Below are 20,217 nucleotides of genomic sequence, written 5' to 3'. Positions count from 1 at the left end.
TGCAAAGGCCCTCAGATTTATATAATGTACTGGTCTTTAGATTAGCAAAGTTTAATATTAACGGTAAACAGTCTGTTCAAACCACAGGGGCCAGCTCAGATCCGAGTGAGTAAACCTCACTCCCCTGGCCTCAAGAAGCACACTAGCGATTGCACTTGCCTCCCATGCCGGCAACAATGGTTTGAATCCCGCTTGGAGTGGTGTCATTAGGACCAGTTATATTGGTGCCATGACCCTGATGGGAGTGATTTTTTGGGGGGTGAGTGTAACAGAAGCCAGCTAGTAAGAACTATGCAAGTAAACCTCACTTCCCTGGCCTCAAGTGGTGCACTAGCGACTGACGATAGAGGCTGCGATCTTTAAAGTTTTTGTTAGTGCATTCACCTCCCACACCATTGAAACTGCTTCGAATCCCGTTCAAAGTGGTCTGAGTAGGGCCAGTTACAAAAACAACATCAATAGTGACACTTGCCTCTCTGATTTCATCCTTTACCCATCCGATGTATAGAAGCACTTTTACAACTGTGTTGTAGTCGCCTCTGGAACACAACTTCCCTATTAAGAGAGACCGAACACAATGGGCCTGCTGTTCAGCCTCTGAGTGATTGAGCAATGGCAAATCTGATGGACTTGGAACTTCAGCATGGATGAATGGAAATATAGCATAGTGTCAAATGTTGATTTTATTTTCCCCTCTTTGCCTCGCACACGCATACTCATGCTATACCTCTTCCTTCAGATGTCTGGTTTCAAGGCCTGCCACTTCATTAAACAAGAACATCTATGAGTTAACACATTTGCTGGACACAGACATTTGCTGAAGACACAACATGACTTTTTCAGTAGAACTATGAATTATTTGCAGCCTTTTAATGTAATTTATTAAGACACAGGGTACAGTATATTTAAAGTTTGCATAATGTTTAAACTACAAGTAATTGAATCCATCTGTTTTGTTGTTTCAGTGTCACAATGGTCAAGCTTTGACATGGTGAGTCAACGGGCATTATTTAAAAAAAAGCATTTAACAGGACAAGCACAGAAAAAAAAATCTAGATATCATTCTGTTTTCTTTCATATAAAAACATGCAGTAACAAGAATCAGCAGGCTGCAATAATTGCTCATATGTTCTCTTAAGATCTAAAATATTGCAATAGAAATTGCTAATAGGATTTGGTCGAAACATCACAGGCAAATCTTGTAATGGTTGTTCACCATTTTATAGTGGAAACCTTATTCATATCAAACACAAACCTCACTTTCCTGGCACAAAGTCAGTGATTTTCGGACCAATTACACTGCATTTAATATACTGCCAGTAATTACACAAGTTATGTTCACCCCAGTCTGAGTACCATTCTGCTCGGCCTATTTTATTACATTTACAGTAAAAGTAGTTGAAATCTTTATTTTATAATTAATGGATAATTGGATCTCTTCTCAAGAGAAAAGTTTTAAAAAAATATTTTTTTAAATAACAGACCGTACTTTCCTTAAACCATGTACTGCGTATTAAAGGGGGTTTCCATTAAAAGAAAGTCAAAAATCCACCAGAATCACCCACACCCATGACAGGAGGGTGTATCTTGATTCTTTAGGCCTGAGGGAAACTCACAGATGTGAAAAATCATCCCGACACCCTAAGCCTCTGACCTCTAACCTTCACACCTAAATGAGTCAAACATTCTGTCTTACTCCAGTGTAGCCATTAGCACGGAAAGCAGCCCCCGTTGCATGCAGTGAAACAAAGCTTCTTTGTGGCAGTCCACCCAAACATGCCATTCATAAAGATATCATTGTTTCAACTCCAAACACTCACAGCTAAAATTTTGGTTCAGAAGGTTTGTTATTTGAAGCTGAAAATGTAATCCTTATATGTCTTCAATTACCTTACCTCATTCCTCTGAGCAACTGTAACTCTTAAGTTCTGCAATTTTATTTATGCAAGAGTTTACGAACTGCAGTGACATGCAAACAACAATCAACATATAATATAATACGATTTTTGGAAAACCTTTTCAGTCGGGGCTAACATGAATGGTTTTCTAGCATAAGAAACAACAGCTGCTTAACCTGCGTTCTTTGTATACATGCACCCATATTGAGGGTACAGTTGACATGCTGACGCCAATAAAGGGTAGTAGCCGTCTGGTAGCAGAACATCCAGACAAAATACAGACCATACCTGATCACTATCAATATCATTATAGGTCCTTACTGCTGGCTTGGATCTATTGAGAATTAAAATGTAGGTCCATGTGCTTACAAGAAACCTGGCAAAGAGCTGAGGCTCCCAAGTTTGCGGTTGTGCTTGCGTGGACATCAATATCTGTGAGCAGACAGGAGCTTGAGAGAGAATGACAAAAAATAGGGAGTGGACCTGCTACAGCGGCAATAGTGTGGTTTGCAAACTCACCACAAATCATTCAAACACACTCATTGCCATCTCTGAGGTTTTAAACGTTCATCGTTCTCCACCCTTACAACTTTCTTTGAGTTTGTGGATTGCAAAACCAGAGAAAACAAGACCCAGACCTGCTGTACACCAATGTCAAAAAGCATAAAACGTTTGTCATCCATGGACAGACTGAACCACAACTTGGTAGATTATCCAAACATACAAACCAGTCATCCGGTGCCTGCCTGAAAACATTTGAACCGTGAGAAACTGGATAAAGGGTGGATTCTTGAAAGAGACATATTGGGACATGTTGAGTCATGTGGTGAGGACTTTTAGGGACTCGATGACTATTTTACACGACTATGTTTTCTCAAGAACAGGCCATGGATCACAAAGAACCAGAAGGACCTGCTAAACAGGAAGACGACTGTCTTCAGATTGGAAGCATCCTAAGCAAGTCCAGACGGAGCTAAAGAGGAAGAACCACTGATAAACATTAGGAGCAAGAACAATATGAATGAACTCTTGGCTGGTAACATGGTGGTGCAGAAGAACCTGGACAGGGCTAATAAGATACATCTCAGACTCTTAATCGCTGGCCCAACCCTCCCCCTCATCCTGGTTTCCTAGGGGGTTTCTGCTCCCTTATGTACCCTCCCCCTTCCTCCCCTAATTCTTGATCTCCCTGTGAGCTGACATCGGCCACTCTCCCAAACTCCCATCCACCCCACTACACATATCCAACTCAGGGTGATGCGGTGGACACCACCACAGTCTCCAGAAACATCTAAATACACAAATCAAAGCATCCATCCTTAAAGCCAAGAAAGGGACTGGAACCTTGGGGTAACTTTAGGCGCTAATTTAAGACTTCCCTATTGGAATTCAATCCAGTATTTCTAAAAAGCCACCTGCCACAAAATTTGGCAGCCAGCCATCCTGACATACCGAGACAAATTCTGATTATCGTGGTTTTTATAATGCTAATTCTGATTTGGCATCCTACATTAAAAACAATGACTTCTATCTCTATAGGGGGGCCTTCTGTCTTCCATTCTAAACATTGTTCAGGTGCCACACTGATCTGCCTGCTTGAGGAGAGATAGCTGTTATTGCATAACTTGCACTGGACAGGCACTGCAAACATATCATGCATGCCACAGTCTGACCATATTGTGGACCCAGCTGCCATTGCTACAGGTGCCTCTTGAAGTGGCTCTTATTGTAACATTCCTAAATGCCAACTATTCTCGCCATTCCTCACCATCACAAACAAACACATTAGGGTAAACACAGACGTGCTCATTCAAATACCACTGTGTCACCACACCCCCATTCTCGGACAGAAGACAGAACGGAAGGAAACGCGTTCTGGTCTCAGGGGAACCTGCACTGCTTTTCCTTCAGACTGGCAGATTAGTTGAGGAGAAGGAATTCAAACTTGTGGATTGTCATGAAAGATTTTAAATTCAGATCCTTAATTTAAATTAGATAGTTTATTTGTTAATCAACATTCCAATGATACAGACAAGTATCTTAGAATCATGAATCGGAAATCAGCAGTAGTACTGAAGGTCTTGTTCGAGGTTGCAGATGTTAACTGGTTTAAGACTTCTTCCCAAATCATGCAGTAATTCAAAGAGAATTGACTCAATTTATCTCAGCATCTTAAGGCTATTTCATGTTTGCTCAGAGCTGGAAAGCTATAACCCAGAGGCCTGTGGGACCACCCACAGAAACCCCATTCAGGCCCTCAAGCCAGATGGGAAAAAATGCATTTAAAAAAGACTGCTCCTTCTAAAACCTACCCATCTGCTTTTGCCACAAAATACTCAAAATAAGGCATTGAGGCAAGACATACTCCCTTGAAAAATCCTGTTTGCTTCCTACAGTCATTTCAGAGCATAGATGGTTATGCTATAGGCGTTTCCTGACTAGTACGGGGTAAAGAAAAGGTCAAACCAATTTTAAAAATATTTTTCCAGTCTAAGATCGGCTATTATGACTTAATAGTGTCTGACGGATTATTACAGTTTTAAACAATTTTCAGAGATTTCAGAGAATTTTCAGCCTTTTTCATAAAAAAGAAATGTGAGGTTAGCTTGTTAGTAATTTTGGGGGGGTTTATTGAAATTGCTGTGCTATTATGTAGGCTAAATTGGTTTAGTTAGCTTGGTTTAGTGACTAAAAATATTTACTATTTCCTTACCACATAAAGCATTGACTACACAAACTACCCAAACATCTCAGCCCATTATACAAGCCACCCAAATAACACAAAAATAGGACTGGAGGGTTAGCATACTTCTTTTATTACCACAGCTAGCGTCTGTGCAAACAGCTAGCTCCCTGCTCCAAATTTGTCTTCATTTCCCCCCTCCGTTCAGACCTGACAAAGTGCTAATAGCGTAGCCTACCCAGATGCCCTCTGCTATTATACTTCTTAGCTGTTGTTCTTAAATAAACAGCAGATATGCATAGGATGAAAAGCTGAGCCTTAGGTTGACTGTGTGCTAAATGGTGGCATAGTCTCATGGGATATTAGCCAGCTTTATTTCTTGTTAGTTAGTTGGTCTAATGCTTTCTTTGAGACTTTAATTATCAGTTTGTTCTGAGGTGTCCTAATAGCAGGATGCTGTAGAATTGGGGGATGGTACAAATCCTGAAAGCTAATCTTAGACTTAAGATAACATTTAAGACAAATGACACACTCTCAGAAGAGAAATGTGCAAAAATTGTACCTTTAGATGTGCAACAGCTTTTCACAGGACAGTACCCTCAAAGGGACATCTTTGTAGGGCTGTCCCTGACTAGATTTTTCTAGTCGACTAGTAGTCGTTCATTTAAGCCATTAGTTGACTGATCAAATGTTTAAATGAATTTATTTAGCCTACTTAAATATATAGGGGGGGTGGAATATATGCCTTGCGCTTAAGCGCACACATAAAGCTTGCTGCAAAGCACTGGCAAAAGTAATGATTTTGAATGTGTCGGAAAAAAATAGCAAGGAGACGTTTTCAACTAAGCCTTTTCTAGTTGACTAACAATTAGTTACCTACATCTTTGTACCTTATTATTCCTTAAATGTTTATATTCTTTATATAAGATTAAAAGAATAAAAGTAAATATGAGAAATATCTTGTTTTGCAGTGTAAAAGTAAGACAGCATGTTTATGGGACTGTTTTATTCTGGCTAACGTCAATTCTGTTGCATTTAAGTTGGGAAAATATTTTCTACATGCACAGTGAAACCTTTTAAGTTATACATAGTCACAAAAAGAGATACAACCTCTTCGATAAAATCCATTGTGGGAGTAAATGAGATGCATGTTTGTAGCAGGTGTAAAGTTTCACCTGACAACTTTTGATCTGATCACTGGAGATGGATATCCATACCAAGTAGGGCTGTAACGATACACCAAACCCACGATTCGATTCGTATCACGATTTTTGACCCACGATTCGATTCGTATCGCGATTCTATCACGGGGGCGGGGCTTGAGGGGGCGGGGCTTGTGGTGAAAAAAAGAGATTTTGAGAGAAGAAAAAAAATACCGGTATTTTTATTAAATAACATTAGGAAAAACCTGTATAATCTAAACACCAAAGAACAATAATAACTATGCAAATTATTATACTATACGGCAGTGTAGGCTGCTGCTTTTGGGCTGTGCTCTGTACTCCAACTAAATTGATTTCGGGATGGTGCCGTAATATGCATCTGCATGTTGGACGTGTTGCCGGTCAATTGAGGATTAATTTAATGCACTTTCTGAGAATTTATATTTCAAGTTTTGGCTGCAAATTTCACGTCCATAATGCTGAAATTGCCAAATTTTAAATAATTTATCCTCAACTAGTTTTGTGGTGTAGGTCTACGTAGGCTATTTTATAATGTTAACTTCAAATAATACTAATAGTAATTTAAAGATGTGGTAGTTCTCATGGGCCTGAGGGGAGGGGAGGGGGGGAGGAGGGGGGGGGGGATCCCCCCTTTAGATGATTCTCATGGGGGGGATTTTTTTTGTTTGAGGGGAGAAAGGGGGGGCATTTTTTCCAAACAAAATTATTACATTTATCTTGCCTAAATGTTTGCGCTCATTGCATTTTTACAATGGGGTAATAGCCTATTGTTGTTAAGAATTTACACATCACAAGGAAGCTTGATTTAAATTGTTTAATTAAATTGAAAAAAGTAGCACAAATAAATACAATAGAATAAAGATACAAATAAAGACAATTAAAGAGAAAAGTTTTTGAATAGGTCTAACACTAGTATTTATATACAGATACTGAATAAAGTAATCAAATGGAAAATAACACTGGGTAGTATTTTAGTCCTGAATAAATTAAATACATAGGCTATTAATCCTGATTCCTTTAACTTAAAGCCATCTTTTGTTGTTTTGACAACAAAATTAATGACAGACACATATGGCTGCCGTCACTTTAAGAGCTAGTGCACGGATCCTGTGTTCATTATACTGGCATGCGTTTTATGTTTATTAAAGACAAAACCGACTATAGCCTATTTAGAGTATAGCCTACTCACAAAGACCGAAATTGACAATTTTGCGTGTTAAAGCAATATAATCCGCGAAAAATAGTTACTAGCCAGCTGTTTTTGAGGCGGATTTTCTATGAATGTGCGCATAGAAAATAATCTCAGAGAGCGCGCGAGCACTGATTAGTTTAAAATCGCTTGAATGTTTAAACTGGTAAGACTTAAAAAGACTTCAGTCACGATGCACTGCTGGCCCGATTGTGCAAGTGAATATTCCGTCATGTCCCGACCTTACAGTCTATGGTCCCGACTCCAAAACGCGAGTGTGTATTATCGCCGCAGCGCTTGATGCCTGCCTTGCACAAAACATTATGAGAAGAGATAGAAGACGCGCGGCACCGCTGAACACTCCCGCTGTTTGTGAAATTGCGTCTGGAAGATAGTTGTTAAAAGAATGATTTTATTTTATTATCTGTGTGGATTACGATTGCGGGAATTTCCCACATTATAAATGGGAGACCTGCGGGAATGATTAGAATTATGCGCAATACCCGCGCCGAAATTCGAGCCCTGGTTCTGGACAGGAAGGATAACTCTGGGAGTTGGAAGGGGTGTGATCGCGATTCTGCCTTCTCACATCGCGATACAGGATCGTGGACCTGAGTATCGCGATTTCGATTTTATATCGCGTATCGTTACAGCCCTAATACCAAGTCTAAACAGGGTCTATATTCCAGTCTTTCCTTTCCATATGGTTCATGTAATTCTCTTTTAGAGTAAAAGCAGGAAGTGCTAATTACCTCTTCTCTGTTATTTTAGGAGACCGACTGTGCCAGACTTGTGATCCAACCGCATGGTTTCTCACAGGCAGCAGCGTTTCTCACATAAAAGCCGGTGATTTCTACAGCTATGTGTCTATGGAGCGCTGTTAGTTCAAAGCAAGAGGCTCCACAACTGCTCAATTGCAGATGTAAGATAAACAGAGACATAAAAAATGCATAATTTATGAAGATCCCGGCACTTTAACAGGAAATGCGGCAGTGAATCTTTTCTTTCTCGATGTTGAATAACTGCTTCCCTACTCTTTCCCACTCTCCCAAGAAACCTCTGAAAATAATTTTCTCCATTTTCCCACGAGTTTCAGTATAACGTTATGAGCCCTTTGTGGTTACTCCATCAACTTTGCCTGGCAAGAACCTGGCTGAGGTCTAACAGGGCTTCCAAACATGATTGAGAGAAGGGCTTGGACTCGCTCTCAGGCTACGTGAGACGAGCCAAGTCTGTCCTCATTTTGAAGGGTGAAAATCTTAGAATACAAGGAATACACTCTGTGAGTTTACAAAAACCCAACCTCAACTAGAATTCCTGAACAAAATTCGAAGAATAGATGCCCTTAACATGTTTTGTACCAACATGTATCAACACTTTGTTTGAAACAAAGGACAAATCAACCTTTGTTAAGACAAAGATTGATTGATTCTTTCAAGAAAAATTAGAGACCCTTGAAAGTAAAAGTAACCACTGTTAATGAGGCATGGTCTTGATCTAGACCCCAAGAGAGTGTAGACCTTTAACTCCCATCTGTTTCAACCTTGCAATCTGGCTTAATGGGTATTCAAGACGCAAATGTGGACAGACGTTGAGGCTTGGCAGCACAACTTAGACCACTAGACCAGGATGGGAAATCCTTAGTTGACCTAGTTAGAAAACCTAACTATTAGTGTGAGCACCTTCGGTCATATAAAAAATTTCACCCTCAGTCCACGCTTTGGTGACATAATGCCACATGGACTGTTGGGTAGTAGACCGCTTCACTAAAGGGCGGTCAGGAGCAACAATTTGAATCATAAAATGACAAATGGGACACCATCTTGGGAAACCGTCTTGTGGACCATACAGACACATGAAAGTGAAGGCCTTTATTTCGATAGCCCACTTTAGACATTCTACTAACTATAAGTTACTTTGCAACTACATTTCAACTAACTGTCATTAGAGTATTAGTATACTGTCAGTAGACTGATCGGTTATGGTTAGGTGTTAGGGTTCAGGTTAGTAGAATACATTGACTTGTAGTCGCCAAGGTACTTATAGTCAGAAAAATTTCTGTTGGGGGACCATCAAAATAAAGTGTTAGCAGATATTTTGCATACAGTCTACTAATATTCTAATGACAGTTAGTTGACATGTAGTTGCAAAGTTACTTATAGTAGAATGTCTAAAGTGGACTATCGAAATAAAGTGTAACCAAACAATAATCTCCAGTAACACAAATCTTATGGATAACATTATGCAAATACCATGTACATTGCAATGATTTGGAAAGCCAGCAAGGCAAGCAGTGGTTCTGTAATCTTTAACATCAAGATCAACTACATCTAAACCCACTTGCATTCATTGAGAAGAAGTTATTTGGAATTACTGAACAATACACTGCATGAGTTATTTATGGACTCAAATTTGTCACAAAGTTTTCCTGGAAAAGCAATCGGCAACAGCTTAACTATTGAAAAAGTGTCCCAGCCTGTTGCTTCGGATCTACAGGGGGCCACAGGGTCTTTGTGTGTTCTTTCCTCACTGGTTATTTATGAGTTGTTAGTATAACAGGTACTGGCAAACTCTTCTAAACCTGTTGAGGCTATTCTTCTGAAGTTGTGCTGTAAAACAGGTTTGATTTTAACACTACGCTAATGAAAGAGCTCATTAGTGAAGTGCATTTTAAAAACTCAAATGTGATTTAAAAAAAAAAATTGTTTATGTTCAGACAAAACATGAAACATTGAGTGGATCAATTTCTCAGCTGGCGTGGCCTTCTGGACTTCTGTCTAGAGGACTTCCTAATACGTACACTGAGACAAAGGCGTAAGAGTCATTATACTTTCATCATTTACTAAATAGCTCAGACTTGCTTTAATGAGTGCGGGTTAATTAAAGTAGGGCCATAACGCTGGCTTTGTCCCCGTTTAAGCCTGACTTGCAGATGTCCCTCGTTGCACGCAGAAGGACAGATGCGACGTCTTTCTCCCGCACACGTCAACAAGCACAGCTTGGTTTTATAACCACGGACAAAAGTGTCCAGTCATAAGTCTGTCCCCAGTCAATTAGCAGAGTGACAAAGAGACACTGAGATGTACATTTGAGAACAAAGGCCTTCACACTAAAAGACAAAGAATCAATTAAGAGAGACTTGTGATTAGATTTTCACAAATTAAGCTTTTTTTTGTGCAACTTGATCAACAACAAAAAAAGAGCATAAATGCAACAAAAAGGTGAACGTTTAAGTGACATATTCATTAAGTCATGGATTAATTATTTTATTAATATATTCATTAACTGTTTACTTATTACACAGCTTTCTGGAATCATGTAATTGAGATGTTTGTGTATTGATAACTAAACTATATATTTTACCACTTTGTTGGGCAACTAATATCTTAATCTCTTGAATTTTCAAACAATATAGTGTCAATTCATTTGTTTGTGTGTTTGTTTACCTTATAATAAGCAGAAGCTATACAGATTCTATATAAATTAAATATAGATTATTTTAAAGTATTACACCTTAACAGGGGTAAAATTACATTGAGTCTCGTGTCTTATTGCTTAATGATATTTTTCTTCAAAAACAGGTGTACTTTGAGATTGCTCTTCTGTGCACTTAAAGTGGGAAAGATGTTTGAATTTTACATTTATTATAACTAGAAATGCAAGAAACCGACATCTACTGAGATAAGTGACTGAAATATGACTGACCTCTGACAACCATTGAGGGTCAGGACAATGGTGTCCTTTAAAAGTGTCCAGCTGGACAACAAGCTCTAAAAGTTGCATGTACACGATTTATGGCAAGCTTCCTCAATGTCTGAGCTGTGTCCAACATAACAACCCTATCCAAAATCAGGGAGAGCAGGGTCTCGACACAATAATCAGGCTAAATCTGTCCTCAGTAACAGGCTGTTCCTCCAGGCCACCAGAAAAGAAAAGATCAAGAACATTCAGTTTGTCCTCCATAACAGCAAAGACACTGCATGCCTCAACATCTCTCATACAAATCACATACAATCACACTGAACATCCCAGAAAGAGAATGCGGGAACGCTGCCAGCGCAAACAATTTTTACTTCAGCTGAAACTCACTTTCAGTTCACCAGTTCACACTAACAAGTAATCAGATAAAGAATGTGTGTTTTTGGCGTGCTGTCCGATGGGAGGGCTCAGAGCCCGAACCCGAAGTGCTTCCCTCGTATCCTTGGCTGGGATAGGAACCAAGCCAATAGTGAGTCAAGGAACATAGGAGAGTCTGCTATGTGTGTACATATCCTCTCAAGCTAATCGGTTAGGTCATTTGAATGTGTTCCTCCCGAAATTTGTTAATGAAACATCATTCAAAATTAAATGTTTAATGATCTTAAAGGGTCATCAAAACCTTAAAACACTTTCGGGATGTTAACAGAGATGTACAGTTTAAACATCAATGAAAACAATGATATTATGTTTATTATTAAGGGGAACTTATTAACTTATTATTAAATGGATAGTTCACCCTAAAATGAAAATTAAGACCGGTGTTGTTCTAATGCTGTATGCCCTTCTTTCTTTATGGATCACAAAGGGGGAAAAAAATAAAAAAAATATTCCTGCTCAATAGCGATCAGCATCAAGCTTTTTAAAAAAGTATCACAGAATGATCCCATGCGACGCATGTCGTATATTCCAAGCGTTCTGGGGGTATACATTATGATATTTAATTAATTTAATTAAATTTTTAAAATACATCAAGGTGCCCCCAACTCGTTCTCTGTTAGTTAGTTTTTTTTTCTCCGCGCATATTTGAATATTTATTTGTATAAAGAGTGTGTTGTAGATCTGCATTTTATTGGTTGTTGTCTACCGTCTTCCCTCCTCTTTCACAGCTTTACACACCCATTTCTTGAGTATTTTTCAAGCCTGAGGTGTGAATGATCAGTGCTAAAACAGGGGGGTTTCATAATGCTTTAAAGAATTCCTAATAGACTATATTGTGTCAATGTTTTCTGTTGGCACTGAACACTCTCAATATAAGGGAAGATTCTCTCTCTCTCTACCAGTTGTTGCGTCTTTTTGCCCGTGGGGTAAATTCCTACTTGGGTGAGAGACTTTAAAGTAGATTACTGCATGAGATATTTCTATGTTATTTTATATAACTGGAAATATGTTGCAGATTTCTCCTGCCTGGGCATGTTTTACAAAATATATATAAAAACGGCTCTGAAAATAAAGATTGGGAAAATGTCCTCAAGCAAAGATTTCTGCTTGGTTCAATGAATCATTTCTTAATTTAATGTATCTTTCTGATGGTAGTATAGATGTAGAACAGATTGAGTGCCTGTTGTTGTTGTGGTGTCCATCTAAAACGGGCATGACTCGAGGAAACCCGTGTGAGAAAGCTCAGGGCTGTTTGGTTTACCAGTCAGCAAACCTTTTGAGTGCATAGAGATAAGAAAGCACCGTGAACATTACTCAAAGAAAACCTCTCAGCAGCAATTAAGCTTTATTAGCCTGTATATTGAGCTTCTGTCTTCATTAAACTTTTATTCAACTACATTTGTTTTTGAAACGATCTCAAACTTAAGAGCTTTTATTGACAGAAATGGAGGGCTTACTCCAATTATTGATTCCATTGGCTACTGTAAAACAACGTATATTGCTTAGAAACTTTAAACATGCAGGTTTATAAAAGAAAACGTACAAATGTTTTTTAATGTGTAGTTTGTTGTCTAATGCTACGACATTTATACAATTTTAAATGTGACTTAAGTGTCCAAATCATTTTTGTGGTCACTGTATCCACTTTGCTGTGCGGTTTTCACTATTATTTGTTTAATTGTATTTTTAAACAACACAAATTAAAATAACTGCTCCATCATAATCTAATCATAAACACTCAACAATAGTGTAATAACTATTAGAGACGCACAACCCGAAAGCATGCTGAATCTTGTTTAAATGGATTTTGGAGACATTTTAGACTATTTTAAGACTGCACTTTACAGACTAAAAATGGCAGATGCAGAATTCAAACCCAACACAGGAGCCATTACTGTGCATATCTATACAAGGACGTTTCCATTTACTGCGAGAGCTACCATTCAGAGCAATTCAATAGTACAGTAATGTTTGCAAATGTCTGCTTATCGACAGCAATAAATCCTCCCTGCTGCATTTGAAGACAAGACGAGAGATAGACAAAGTTTCATAGGATCATTCCAATTGTGAAACGATCTGTCAACGAAAGAGACAAACGAACCACAGGGATAAAAGAAAGAATGTGTCTTGTTTGAAAAGAACATTTAAAGATGGGTTATTTTACTCATAATTATCATGACAGATGTTGCCACTATAAGCCAAAACGATATATCATAATATGCAATCGTTGATGGAAGCATATGGACATATTATTTATAATATCTACATGGCATATGGTGCATATTATAATTATAAAAGCTGCAGTACTGTTCTTTGTTTATTGTGGATTAATTTATTGATTATTAAAGTTATTTAGTATGTGCTGATAATCTCAGGATGCAGTTAAAATCCAAAAATATGGGGCATTAAAACAAATACATGTATGAATACAAACAGGCCTACATAATAAAGTTGTAGATTTCTTGTTGGAAAAAATGCTTTGAAGGCTATTTTTGTCACCAACAGCTATTTCAGTAGCTGTCTTCTGACAGTTAAACGTGTATGCGACACATGAAAACTGCAATGTGAGTTTTCTGACACTTTGCAGTGAGTAAGAAGAGCTATTCATCCATAATCACTCCATCTCACCCCTTCTTAACGTTCCACTCCTGGAAAATGCAAGGCTGCATTTCTCCTCACGATAATTCACCCCAACATTAAACTCCTGCATGTGTCATTGTTGGCCATTTTCCCATTCTTCCCCTAATTTCCTGTCTGGGGTCAGAGTTGTTGTCATGGCGACAGACAGAGGATTGACCTATGAGAATGTTTACAGCTGAATCAGGAGCGCCAAATACAATGCCTTGTGCTGACCGGCTTCAATCCGCTGCCTTTCTCTCCTGCTTTCCAACAATCCTCTAGTACTTCAACAGGATTATGTCCCAAACTAAATCTTGTGATTCCATAAACAACCTCCAAATGAAACACAGACACTCGACACTGCCGCCGTTATCGTCGCTGTAGTATTTGCATCAAAAGCCACAATTCCTCAAACGTTTGTTGTTAACAAAGGCTTTATCTTTATTCAAACAGTACCGTTACAAAGAGATAACATGCTAATCAGTGTATCCAAGCTTTTTGCAAACATGATTTCACTAGGCAAACAGGACATTCAACTGCTCTATCCCTAAACCTAGTGAGCTGCTAAGCTAGACATCTTTTTCAGGCATCAAAGATGCGGTTTTGACACAGAATGCTGTTCAAGAAAGTGGTAGAGAGCAAAATTGTGCTCGAAGCTCCCTCTTAGATACAGTTGAGGGTAATCCTAAAATACAATACCACAAGCCTGAGAAGAAAAAGAAAAAACACCTCATGAAGTGACGTCTTATATGTGATTAATGGTTCACCTAATATTTATGTATATTTTATGCTCAAGAGAGCGTCATGTTGTTAGCTTAGCCACTCGCTAACATAAAGGTTGATTTGTCCTTTGTTTCAAATAAGGTGTTGGTACATCTTGGTATGAAACATGTTAAGGGCATCTATTTTTTTGAATTTTGTGAGGCTAATTCCAATGACTAGTAAAATAAATGTTTTAAGGTTTTTTTTTTTGAACTTGAGCTGTTTTTAGTCGCTAGTAGAGACGTCTTAGCTTTTTGTACAGCTGGGCCTTTGGTTTTGGCTTGAAGTATGCATAAACCGTTCCACTGACCATGCAAGATGGTGTTTTCCTTTTTACTGCCATCCTAAATCCTTGAGCGATAAAAATAACCTACACAAGACAAGTGCACTAGATTGCAGACTTCATATTCAAAAATGAAAGTATATTTTAGTCTTGAAATGTTTCCATCAGGGTAGCCAATGTACGAAAGCAGTGCCAGAAATTGCAGGATCGTCCAGAGTCTTGTTTAGCCGCAAAAGAAAAGGGACAAAGTTCATGTCCTGATCTGGGTCGAGTTCAGAGATGTTCTCAACAGTGAGAAGCGAGTTTGAGGAGTCAAGTATGAAGATGTTTTCTCCATGAAACACTTAAGCATTCATTCACTGCACACTCAACTGCAATGTGAATATCAGCAGCAACTATCAGCGAGAGAAAACCATACATTTAGTCCACCTCCCGACCTTTATGTTCATTGGATTTTAAATGGGATGCTGGTACAGTGGGCGCCTTGTTAAAAGCATGTGCGTTCACAGAAACGGCTCCAGGAAAGAAGGACTAAAGTAAATACAAAGAGGCAGAGAGGGGAATGGAGTGTGTGTTGGAGAAAGTGGGAGTGACTTGAGCTGGCAAAGAGAAGTAAGTCTTAAAGACTTCCAGATGTGGGGCTGGTTGGCAGATGATAGAGAAGAGCTTTTGTAGCAAAAGGACTATGAATTACTCTGAAAGTACCTAGCTCTGTAGTCTTGTGAGTAAAGATACTTCTACCATCACAGTAACCTTAAAGGAATAGCTCAATTAAAAATGAAAATTCAGTCATCATTTACTCACCCTCAAGTTGTTTCAAACCTGTATGAATGAAGAACACAAAAAAGTAACCAACCAACAGTGTATGGACACCATTGACTTCCATGGTATTTTTGTTTCCAACTATGGAAGTCAAAGGGATTCATAAACTGTCTGGTTACCGACATTCTTCAAAATATCTTCTTTTGTGTTCAGCAGAAAATGAGTAAATGATGACAGCATTTTAAATTTTTAAGTGAACTATTCCTTTAAAGTCCTTTTATTTCATAAAGTGATGTCTTTTGAGTGAAGCAGGTTATTAAATAATTAAAATTGTAAGACAGGACTTTATCTATCTGGAACTAATTTGACTGAGAAAAGTCTCTCTATGGCAGCATTAACATTACACGGTTCAAGTGACCCAATTCTGATTTTTTCTGCCCATGTGGCACAGATCGGATATGACCCATGTGTAAGCAGGAAAAAAGCTCTTGGATTCTGATACTCTCAGATCGGTTTTAGGCCTCATTCATATGTGGAAATAAATCTGATATGAATTGGATGTGCATTTGCGTCTGCCATGTAAGAGGACAGATCTGATAGTTCCGTCAATGTGTCAATTGACAATATGTCAATTAAAATGTAAATTTTCCGTCAATATACGTCATTAGCTGTGTTTCCATTACCCTTCAAATTTTCCGAATTGAAAATACAGCCAATGGAAATTCATTTCGCAAAAACTCCCATATATCGCAAAAAAGTTTTTACGCTTGCATGAGTTTTTTTTTTTAGGCAGTTCGAAAAAGTTTTTCTGCATTTACAGCTCACCTGACGTATGTAAAAGTCGATAATTCTTTAAAGATGAGGTAGGTTTGGACAGAAGACGAGTCAGAGTTCTTCATTATTAAACTTATAAAAGAAAAGCGTATTATGGGAATACTGGATTGTAAACAACAATGGATTTACGTAAACCTACCAACATCCGTTGCCATGATTTTTGGAATGACTCATTGAGAGAGGAAAAAAAATATGTTTTAGTCACATAACATCGGTTACTGGAAACGCCGTCATTTCGCAACCGTTTTTTATCGACATTTATAAAATGTCATAAAAGTTTTGTGCAAATCTGTAATGGAAACGCGGGTAGTGACGGAAAAAGTGACGGTGGCGAATGACGTCAACTGTGATCACATGACTCTTTTCAATGGCTCAATGGGGGATGAAGCCTCAGCCCAAAGTTTTGCTGATCTTTCTAGATGGTGCGGAAAGCAAAACCTTGTATTATCATTTCGTCTGCATTCATTGCAAATTGCGCCATTTTTACTTCCTTTTCGGCCTAAGCTTTTCCGAATCAGTATGTCTGCCTTGGTTTGTTGTGCGTAGTGTAAATGCAGATATCAGATATGGGTCAGTTTTAAAAGAATATGTAAGCTGGTCGTCAAAAAAATCAGATATAGTCAACAAATCGAAATTGGGCATGTAGCTGCAGGGGTGGGGCTGAAAAATAAAAGACTTGATGATGTCAGCAGAAAAGTAACGTTTTTCCAGAGGCAGAGCAAGTTATCGCATGCCATGCCAAACATGCCACTTTATTTTTTTATTCTCTCCAATATTCTGTTTGATTCTGGGTGCCATTTTTTGTGTTGGCTTTAAAGCCAGGGGATCAGAAGAAAACTATGCAAACTTATAAGATAAGTGCACTGATCCAAGGTAATCAAGGCTGTTTAGAAGGCATTCTCAGGAGCCATAATAGCAACCAACAAAAGCATAGAATGAATAATCTGGTTACGGGATGCCTTGCGTAATCAAGTGCTGTGAACACATTCTGAAAGGCCACTGAGTCACAGCTGAAATAATCAATGATCCACATTTAAGGCATTTCAGATTCAATCTACTGCACTCGACTGAGGAAACGCAGTGGATCAGATGCCCATTCATCAACAGAAATGGCACGCAAGGGTTTTGTGAAGTGCACGTGCAGCACTTTGTTAACACGGCTGCCCTGAAAGCACATTGATCTGTTGGGTCGTCTTTATGGACCGACCTAATTTGATGCCCACATGGTCATTCCAGAGAAAGCGAGCTGTGTAAGGATTATGCAGAGCCGAGATCCTGACTACCCGTGCCAAAAAAGAGCTTTTTGCTAACGCAGCCTAATTATTACACCCACACTCCTATGATCTTTTTTTCTTTTTTTTTCACTACCTCAATAATCTCATGGAAATTATTTGAATGTCCGCAGTGTTCTCATAGCTTGACTAGAAGCAATGTTTCATTAATTTCTATCTGTAACGTTTCAATATTTCATTTGAACTTTAACTTTTGTACAGAAATGTTTGAGGACTGATTTAAATTTCAACATACACTACACTCTTTGTTCAGCTCCATATACATCGATCATTTCAATAATCCTTGATAAGACTACAACATTGTTGACATTATCGCTAAATATGAACAACTTCGCTAAGTGTCCTGCGCCATTTTTGTTACAAACATGGATGATACCTAAAATTGTAAGTTTATTGGGGAAAGATACTTTTCTAAGCAATCTAACTATCAAAGAAGTAAAAAAATTGCATAACTATCAACTATATTTGATGAGAAACAAACTTCTCATTGTATGAAAGGTGTGTTTGACTGCTGCTGGATGATGTTGTCTTTATCATGTGACCTACAGAGTCAGTTGCATCTCTTCAATGCCATTCACAGATCCTCTCCTATGGTCTCATGGGATATTATGAATTTGAGCACACTAATCTTCTCACATACTGTTTTTCACCTATATAGAAGGGAAGTGTGCATATTCGGGCACAGGGTCGGACTTACACTGAAGGCGGGAATCGAATCACTGGCCTTGTTTACACCTGGTATTAAGATGCATTTTGGTCGATCAAGTAGACGAGAGACACATTCCCGTTTACATTCTTGTTTTAATCCGTCTCTTTTGTCCTATTTCAACCACTTCTGTGCTGATTTCTTCGAGGGGAGGGTCTATGGGCAGGTAAATGTATGGACGTTTTCAAATCTTTCGATCTAATGGATGAAATAAGCTCACGCAATTTACATATGAATGCGAAAGGAGACGATGCAAAAACATATGGAGAACATCAGCTTTGGTTTCGGCTCTGAAAGTCCACCCCGCACTCTGTGAGTGTGTGTTAGAAATAAGGAATGGAGAGAGAACATTGTGTTTGGTACGTCTTTCGTCTTCAAACCAAACTTGGGTCTTCAGTCGACAAAGTTTAAATCCCGTCTGGCTAGTGCACTTCCCATAATACTTACACATGAGGTCAGTAGGCGGAGAGAAGACAGTCTTTTGTGGCTGTTCTAATGTATTCGACCACATGAGCGTTTACACTACGAAAGCAAGTGTAAAATGTGGTCAAATGTGTTTTTGTCTACCTCTGGAAGTGGTCGAAAGTGGTTAAACCCTGTATTTAGTGTCCACTTGTGATGGGATCAACCAAAACCCATCTTAATACCAGGTGTAAACAGGGCAATAATTAGAGAAAAGAATATCATAGAGCTTGACAACCAAGAACACCCACCAAATTTGTGCTTAAAAACACTCAAAACACCTACATAGCAACACAATGGCAACCCTAATATTGTGGTGGTGAATTCTGCACAGACAAGCACAGCTCGAATTTATTCAGAGAATATATAAATCTAGTCCATTGTATGTGCTTATCAAACTGTCACATCAACAACTAATATAAGATTTGTCCTGAATAACATCACGGCAGACAGAGAATAATTAATTCATGAGTAATGATGATGAAAGAAGGACAGTCATCAGTCATCAGAACCCGTTGTTGTCCTTTTACAGATATCATTTGTTTTGCCTCCCTGTTCAGTTAAGATTGTTCTGCTAAACAAGAAACGAAGTGCTTGTAAAAACCCCAGTCTCAATGCTGGTAAACCACAGACAAATCAAAATGAAAATGCAACCGAGATGATACAGAACTTGGCAGAGAGGGGTAATTCTCCAAGCTGGAGAAGAGGAAGTGTGTAATGACCAGTGACTGGCATAATGATGTAAATGAACTGTGATTTCTGTAAATAAGGCTTGTTTTCATTTAGACCAAACACCAAGAAGACTAATAAGGAAAGCTATCCATATTTGTGTAGGTCTACCAACAGTATTTAGTACAGATAACTCACACCAAACTGTAATCGTGCCAGTATTATACCAATATACCATGCACAAGCTTTTAAATTAACTAGTTTATGAACATGACTAATTTGTCATAATCAACAGGTGTGGCAGTGTTTTTATGAAGTAGTATGGAAGTATGAAGTCATTTCCTCTCAAGTTCACACAGGTGTCCTAAAGTAACCACAGGTGTAGTTCGTCACATTAATAATGATCATTACTAACCTTCCCATTACGTTTCACAACCCCCATACTCATCACAAAACTCATTTTCAAAAGTATTTCTATTGTTGAATAATCTTAAACTCAACAAGAAAACTTGTTCAATGTTTTGATAAAAAAATAGCTCTTTCTTAAAATTCAAAAAAGTTAGTTAGATACACAAATTTTATGTCGTAATCAGTGTTATCTTAGTATCTTTCATAAAGTTTTTGTTAATATTTTGAATTCATTTTTTTATATTTTCATTTAGTTTAGTATATATATATATATATATATATATATATATATATATATATATATATATATATATATATATAGTAATCAA

The 20,217-nt window shown here is 38.2% G+C and overlaps 1 protein-coding gene across 1 annotated transcript in view; it reads right to left on the bottom strand.

Moving 5' to 3' along the window:
• The window catches only part of abtb2b (ankyrin repeat and BTB (POZ) domain containing 2b), a 59,472-nt gene that overhangs the window by 35,102 nt on the left and 4,153 nt on the right, over positions 1–20,217 (bottom strand). The gene's annotated exons all lie outside the window — the stretch shown is intronic.

This window comes from Siphateles boraxobius, unplaced genomic scaffold (assembly GCF_051911475.1).
Source record: "Siphateles boraxobius isolate OS27281-9 unplaced genomic scaffold, OSU_SipBor_1 65, whole genome shotgun sequence".
Classification (NCBI taxonomy): domain Eukaryota; kingdom Metazoa; phylum Chordata; class Actinopteri; order Cypriniformes; family Leuciscidae; genus Siphateles; species Siphateles boraxobius.
The sequence above is the reverse complement of the archived record's forward strand: the minus strand, read 5'-3'. Positions and strand labels throughout refer to the sequence as shown.